The following is an 8,765-nucleotide window of genomic DNA, read 5'->3' on the forward strand; positions in this document are numbered from 1 at the left end:
CCAGTGGCTGGCTGGAGTGACGTCGAGAGGACGCTCCGCCCCCTGCCGACCTGTGCCCTGTGGGCTGCTGGCCTAGTCCCAGGGCTGTGAAGGGGGCGGTGCCAGGAGGAGGGGAGGCGCTGGTGGAAGCGGGGCCTGGTGCAAGGCTGGGGAGGGGTGGGGGTACTGTTACCGCACTGCTAAGGGCAGGCCCTGGACCCATTGAAATCGGGCAGTGAGCCTTGCCAGGTGATGCACAGCTGGAAAAACAAAGCCAGAGGGGCACGTGGAACTGTGGCATGTAAATTCACCATCACTGCTCCAGAGAGATCTTGGCATCACCATGGAAAGGTCTCCAAACATTTCAGCTCAACGCGCTGCAGTGGTCAAAAAGGTGAACATTCTTAGGCAGTGTTAGGAAAGGGATGAAAAATAAGGCAGAAAATAACATAAAGCTACTGTATAAATCCATGGCGTGCCCACTCTTTCAATACTCTGACCTGTTCTGGTCACCTCAGCTCAAAAACGATAACTGGGCAAGGAACAGAGAAGGGAAACACAGGTGATCAGGGGCATGGAATGGTTTCCGTACAAGGAGAGACTAAAAAGATTAGGGCTGTTCAGTTTAGAAAAGAAATGACTGGGGGAAATGGGATAGGATAGAGGTCTATAAAATTATGAGTGGTGTGGAAAAGGCGACTAGCTAAATGTTTACGCTTTTCCATAATACAGAACTCAGGGATCACCTGCTGAAATTAACAGGAAGCTGATTGAATACAAACAAGAAGAACTACTTTTTCACAAACACCAAACTAACCTGTGGAACTCATTGCCAGGGAGGTTTGATGGCCAAAATAATAACTGGGTTGAGAAAAGAACTAGCTAAGGTTACTGAGAATAGGTCAATCAACAGCTATTAGCCAAGATGATCAGGGATGTAACCAGTGATGAGCTGACAAAATATTAACAACTGGTTCCCTCCTCCTCACCCCATGAGGAGGTCATGCCCCCCCGGGACTCCTGCCCCATCCAACCCCCCACATTCCTTGACAGCCCCCCCCCGGACCCCTGCCCCATCCACCCCCCTTCCCTGTCCCCTGACTGCCCCCTGCCGCCCCATCCAACCCCTGCTCCTTCCTGACTGCCCCCCCGGTACCCTTGCCCCCATTCAGTCCCCCCGTTCCCTGCCCTCGTACCACCCTGACACTAATCCACCTCCCCCAACTCCCATGCCCTCTATCCAACACCCCCTCCATGCTCCCTGCCCCCTTACCGCGCTGCCTGGAGATGAGGGCCAGGCTGGGCCGCTCGGCCAGGGTTGGGACCGGAGCCGGGACGCTCATCCGGGGCCGGAGTCAGGGCACCCAGCGGTCCGGTGCCGGGCCGGAGCCACGCCGCCCGGCCGGCCGGGCCCAGGGGCCGGGCCGGAGCCACGTCACCCGGCCAGCCGAGGTCGGGACCAGGCCAGAGCTGTGCCGCCCAGCTGGCCGCGGTCGGGACCGGGCCGGAGCAACACCACCCGGGGATGGGGTTGGGGGCCAGGCCGGAGCCGTGCGGTGCCTGGAGTCCTCGCACTCCCGTCCCCCTGCGCCAGCAAACCTGTGGGAAGCCGCTGTTTCCTTCTCAGCTCTCCCAGGCTTCCCGCACAAACAGCTGATTCGTGGGAAGCCAGGGAGGGGGAGGGGAAGCCTCGGGAGCGTTCAGGGGAGAAGGCAGAGGTGGAGTGAGGTGAGCTGGAGCCAGGGGAAGGGCAGGGAGGTGCTGGGGCTTTTGTTAAATTCGAAAAGGGCTTCTAAATTTAACAACCGGTTCCCGCAAACTGGTGGGAACCGGCTCCAGCTCACCACTGGATGTAACCCTATGCCTAGGGCAACTCTAAAGCGCTGACTGCCAAAGCCAGGTGGGGAGGATGGGTGGAGCTCTCCAAAATTGCCCTGTTCTGTACACACCCCCTGAAGCTCTGGTACTACTAGTCACAGTCAGAGACAGGGTACATGGCTAGATGTATTATTGGTCTGATCCAATATGGCCATTATGTTCTTATTGTAAAGGGCAGAGAGTCATGGGGGCACTGACACAGCTCTTGCATGCAGGGCCGGCTCCAGGCACCAGCTTAGCAAGCAGGTGCTTGGGGCAGCCACTCCGGAGAGGGGCGGCACGTCCATGTATTCAGCGGCAATTTGGCGGAGAGTCCCTCGCTCCTGCTTGGAGCGAAGCATCTCCTGCTGAATTGCTGCAGATTGCGATCGTGGCTTTTTTTTTTTTTTTTTTTTTACTGCTTGGGATGGCAAAACCCCTGGAGCCGGCCCTGCTTGTGTGGGAACCTGGCAGACAGCATTTCTGCATGCAATTTTCAGACCATTTTTTGAGAAGTATAAGCAGTTTACAAAAAAACCCCAAGAGACCATATTGTACCCACTGCTCTCTCTAAGTGAATCACTTTTGCCCATTAAGTGTGGACAAATGATTCACAGCTGAATCTTAGGGGCCCAATCTGGGTTTCAGTGGCAAAAAGTTATTTGGTAGTGTCTTAAATGGGAGAGAGTAATTGAAATGAAACCTGCTTGGAGGAATGAGATGTCCAGTGGGCAGCTCTGCTTTTGATGACACTGCTTTAGAGCATTTCCAAGGTTTTCAACTTGCAGTAAACTTTGGATCAGCCTTTTGTTAAGCACAATTAGGCAATCAATTTTTTGATGGTCCCCCAGGTGATCCATTAAAGAAAGGTTTCACTTTTGTATAAAGGCACTCTAGGGCATGTTTTATTTAGGTTATTAATACTCTTCTTCAGTGTAAGCAGAAAGCTGACTTAAGGAGCATATTAATGGCACATCATAACCTAGTTCATTGTTTGTCAATATTCAATTACTAAGCAAAGCTTTTTATTCATTCAACAGAATACATTTTTCATAAGATAACACATTAATAGATTTTGTCAGAAGGATACATCTGCCAAGTACCACTGAGGACTATAATAGAGATTATTGAAAAGCATATAAAATACATTCACAAGAGATATTAACAAAAAATATTAACTAATAGAGTTCCATTTCCTATGACTACCTCTTTCCACAAGTGGCTTCATGCAAAATAGCAATCAGCGTACAATGTGGCAAGCTGGAATCAAAATCTGCAGCAAAATTCCTGGATTCTGCAGCACTGTGGTGCAGAAGATAGGAAATTCTTTGACGGTTTCACTAAAACCTGTATTTTAATTTAATGAATGAGATATGAAAATGAAAAATGCATGCAGTACAGGAGCCTCTATATTATTTATTTGTATATTAATTTCAGTGTATTTTATGCTATCCTCACAGTTTCACTTTTCAACATTTCACAGATGATGGTACTGTCAGTGCATTGTAGAAGTTGTCTAACAGTTGAGTAGCTGGGTTACTAGTACCTAGGAAGATATGGTATACGTTTGGGATTGTGGGATAAGCACACATGCTGCATGTTTTTACTAAAACTATCCGTAGTTAACTATTCAACTATATTGATATTTAACTGTAATACCTAGGTTTCAAAGCAGGACTTTGGAGCCGTGCTCCGGCTCCGTTCCAGCTCTAGGCAAAAACCTGCAGCTCCGCTGTGCCGCGCTCCAGCTACAGGCTTGGCTCCAAAGCCCTGTTTCAAAGTTAAAAGCACATTGAGATAAACCCAGCATTTTATACCTCCAAGTGCCACCCTTGCATTGAGTCTTCAGTGGTGCAGAATCCTGATCCAATATATTCATCCTTTTTATGCTCTTTGTTTACTTTTTGCATTTCTCTCAGCTTAGATGATGAAAATCAATGAAATCAGTATCAGTATTTTGTTTATAATCACAATTTCACTTTTAGGTTCCTTTGATACAGTATTTTGGCTTATTGCTTTATAGGGGAATATTTATTTGTTTAACAATAACTAGTTTTCATTGAAGTTTTGTTATTATGATCATTGGATGGAACCCTGGCCCCATTTGAGTCAATAGGAATTTGGCCATTGCCTTCATTGGAGCCAAGATTTCACCCTCAGAATTTTGGGACAAATAAATTCAGAGGGTGTCCCTTTGATCAAAAATGACTTGAGGAATGGTTTGTTTTCACATTAATCACGTATATTAAGAGGTCTCTCTTGTGTACTTTATTTAGGACCAATATAAAATAAGAGATTTTCCCCAGAAACCCTTATACCTTGGTGTATAGAAGAAAGAAAAAGCAATAAATAAATGGTAAATGTCAAAAAGTATATTTGTATCATTTTAGATATATGCATTAGTTAACTAAATGAAGAGTTCTGAAGTCAAGATTTAAGCCCAGGGAGTCGGAATTTGATGTTACCAAATGTTAAGGGCAGTGTGAAATGAATGAGAGATTTGGAAAACAAGTCCCTGATCCTACAGCTGGATTTTTGCAGGCAATCCCCTTTGCCTGTATGCAGTAACTGGTAGGATTGGGCCAACTTTGTAAAAGCGGAAAGAGAATATATTTAAAACACTGCTTCCCCCTCAAACTGTAATTATTTAATCAATTGAGGGGTTTACAACTCTATTTCTATGATGGTCTCCCTTTTGTCTGGTATTATCTATACATGGGGTTATCAGTTCTCAATGAACTGATTAATTCATCTGTTTTAAAGCCAAGGAACAATATTCAATAGTCCCCAAAGCATTTTTGTATTGCACAGTAATATGTGATATTTGCTGGCATTACCTATTCTGGATTTAGCATAATACTAATTTAAATGCTACATAAATCATAGCTTGATTTACAGTATTCATATTAATTTTTAGTTTAAATGAGTTGATCAAACTGCACTTCCGAAGTCCATTTCATTCCATGCATGGCCTCTGGCAATTTACAAATAGTGATTTAGCATGTCAAATATTTATGAGTGTGATAGCGGCAGGGGCAGAATTGGACTGGCTTGCAGTGTGCTGGTGGCTGCCATCTTACGTCCCAAAATCTAAGCTTTCGTTTTAAAAAAAATATCTAGTCCCTACAGGTGCAAAGAAACCCTTAAAATGTGAAGCAATGCAATAATCATGTTTATTATAGATATTCTTTATACATCATTCAAATGTGTGGTAGATACTCTAAGCCAGTAGGAGGTGAGGGTCATAGCACCTCACAAGGGATGCTCAGCAGCTCACAGAAAAGGTTAATGGAAACGTGGGATCTGAGTCTGCAGAGAGCCTGTAACGTACCTCTGTCATTTCAGTGACATAGTAGCTCTGCAGCCTTGTGATAGTAATTTACATGTCAACTTTTTAAACTGTTTCATTACTGACCAAAACACATAAAAGAAGAGTGATGCTCATAGTATGAAGGGCTTGACAATCTACTGTGAGAAGGTACTATGAGTAGTATCATTAGGGGATGCAGCTTGGATCGTGGATGAATTCAGGGAGCAGAGCACTATTTGTTTCTTGAACCGTCTGACCTGAATTGAACAAAAAATATCTTTGGCCTAGATTTAAAAGAAGGAACCATGTCCAAGCCACTATTCAGTCCTGTGCTGACAGATGCCCTTCCATAGGAAGGTGAAAACTTCTAAGATCCTTTGCCAATGTGAAGTAGAAAACAATTTGGTCCCAACCTCCTTATGTCTGTTTTGTCTATTTAGATTGTAACCTGTTCAGATCTCTTATCAGGTGTATGTACAAAACCTGGGACAAAGTCTTTTCTGGGGTCTCTAGGTACTACTGTAATACAAATAAATAATAGTATCCTCAAATCTGGCCATCCATTTAACCCCATGCATTGAGCAATAAATCAACATGGTTAAGTATCTAATCCTATTTATCATATACCCTGAGACATGCTGGTATCCAGGTTACAGAAAGATTCATTTCTGTGTAGCTGATGTCACATTGACAGTGAATATTTTATCTGGCGAAACCATTCTTTAAGTAACAAATGCAAGAACTAGAGTTAGATTCAGTAAGTCCAAACTAGATATAATTGCCAAGCATTATCTGAGAGTGCAAAAGATGACTATGAGCATTCAGCCTGCTTTGAACTAGAGTTTCTGAATGATAAAAGTAATCTTTCCTATAATTATTTGAGCTTAAGTAACCACTGTTTTGTTGATGTTATTGGATTTTATATTTTTAGTTTATTCAGTGATCACTAACTTCCCCTAGAGGTTAGACTGTTAAATGAAACCTGCTTTTAGAAGCAAATCAATTCTGGATGTTTCAAAATATCTCCAGACCAGCTGACACAGTGCTGTGGTCAACTTGTTTGACGCCTAAAACAGTTAGTAATCATTTTTATCCTCTCTGTAAGCACAAAACATTCCAGTAACACAGAAAGAATTTATCCGTTGTACTTATTGTCTCAGCTGAGATCTTATTGGCTGACGATACATACCAAAAAGAGCTGTGATATGCACAATTAATAATGGCTAATTAATGGAGGAAATAAATAGTGTTTTTATAGAAATTAATCTCAATCAGTAGTATAATTCTGAATCTAGATGCACCACACATTATATGCCCGTGCGCTCTCTTCTGCTTTGTGTTAGTCCAAAAAATCCAAAGCAGTGGGATCAGCTCGATCAGCGAAAGGCTGCCATCAAGTGGTGGAAAATTCCCAGTCCAGGACTGCTATAAAGGGGAGCCTTACCTTTAAAAAAATATCATCTCTGGTGAACAGGGGCAACAAATTAAAGTAAGTATGTCCATATATACCTCCTCTCTAGGGATTCCTGTCAGGATGTGCTTTGCCATTATTATTTAATTACAATTACACTTATTTGTAGGCTTGGAACATTGATTTAGCCAGACACTCACAAACCCACAAAAAATATTTCCATCAACAATAATAGAAATGTACAGATAGGCAAGTAGGCAAAACCTTGTGTGAGAACTTAGAGTCTGATTTAACGATTCTTACTTTGTATATTTTGTCATGTGATTTGTGTTTTAATGGTTACAAAGCTTTAACTCTTTGAATCTCAGCATCTCCTGTCATTAAATAATTATTGTCTGAGCCTCCTGTGTCCGACCCCTCCATAATTTCCCACAACATAAGATGGTTACAGCGACGGTTTATTAATACAATGTTAGGTCTTGGGATCTATAGAAAATTAATGCTTATTTGTAAATGAACATAACTTATTTTACAGTGAGTCTTTACGTTGCTGTGCCTCATTGGGTGAAGTTCACCCCTCTGCAGAGGACCAGCACAAAGCGTACACGAGAACTCAAAGTCCTGAGCAAACTAAATCCCTTTATCCATTTTGAGTGGAAATATTCAGTGGCTCATTGGACTAATTCAGTGACTCCACTGAAACACCTCTAGCTTAGGTATTCTAATTTTAAAATTTTCCACAAATAAAGTGTGCAGGTATTTAGAATATAGTAGATCAAGTCTGAAAAAAAGTAAACAAATTGTGTACTCACTTATTCTGAGCTTCCATGGCTTTATATACTGTGCTTTTAAACCACAGCCAACCAGCCACATCCTTGGAACACCCTCTGCCAGGATGGATAATCAATATTATTGTAAAAACAAATAAAAATTGGAATGGTTCTTCTCTGAAAAATTTTGAAAAGCCTGCCGCAATTTCCTTCATATCTGGACTTGCAGACGTTTGAGAACAGAGATTTATTGCAAAATCTATCTATTTAGGGACATCTGGCTGGGTCACCTCCTCTTCCCTTGTCAGTTACTGATGCTACTTCGCCTACTGGTGGGAAGGCTGGACGTTCTAGAAACTCCTCAGCCAACTATCTATACTCCTACTTTTCCCAACTGCAGATTCACCAGCTCTCGCTGAAAGCCAGAGATGGGAGGGAACAGGGCTCCTCCAAGGCAGGGAAAGGAAGACGAGGGGGAGCTCTCACCCTGATTTCAGCAGAGGAGCAACTGTGCTCTCCTGTGCTTCCCCTTACTTGAGCCCTGTGTGGAGTAGCACATGGTGCATCCTCCTACAGGATGGGCCTCCCAGACTTTCCCAGGTTCTACACCACACCCAGTACAGTCCTGTGCCTTATTTGCACCATCTGGCCTTTGATGGAAGATCCATGCAAGGGGGAAGAAGGAGCGGAAAGGGAAGGAGTATCCCCTTTATATGCAGGACTAGAATACCAGTTGCTCTCTGGACAATGTATTGACAATAGGGGGCTGCATTGCCAAATTTTGATTCTGCCCTTTATTGTTCAGAACAGAGATTCAGAGACAACAACTAGATCCCTGCCTGCTAACTTTGCATAGTTCCTCTAACTCTTACAGGTGCAGGACATTATGGGCCAAATTTTAAACAATAAGTGCTCAAATTGCATCTGCCAAAATATGTGAGTGCAGATGCAAACAGATAATTGCATGTGTGTAAAATGGGTGACTGCTCATGCAAATAGATCCTAACACACACAACTATCTGTTTCTCCACGCAGTAGTTAACTTTGGTACATAAGTGCATATTTTACACTCACAAATACTCATTTGAACAGGGCCATTTGTACCTTGCAAGCATGGCTTTGGAGGCTAGTTTTGAAAGTGTTGCCCTATATCACCTTACAGGTTTCAGAGTGTTAGCCATGTTAGTCTGTATCAGCAAAAACAACAAGGAGTCCTTGTGGCACCTTATAGACTAACACATTGATTTGGGCATAAGCTTTTGTGGGCTAGAACCCACTTCATCAGATGCATGAAGTGAAAAATACAGGCGCAAGTATAAATACATGAAAGGATGGGGTTTGCTTTACCAAGTGATTTATCTCATTAGACTGACCTCACACTTGGTAAAGCAACCCCCATCTTTTCATGTATTTATACCTGCACCTGTATTTTTCACTT

This window comes from Mauremys mutica, chromosome 2 (genome assembly GCF_020497125.1).
Source record: "Mauremys mutica isolate MM-2020 ecotype Southern chromosome 2, ASM2049712v1, whole genome shotgun sequence".
NCBI lineage: Eukaryota > Metazoa > Chordata > Testudines > Geoemydidae > Mauremys > Mauremys mutica.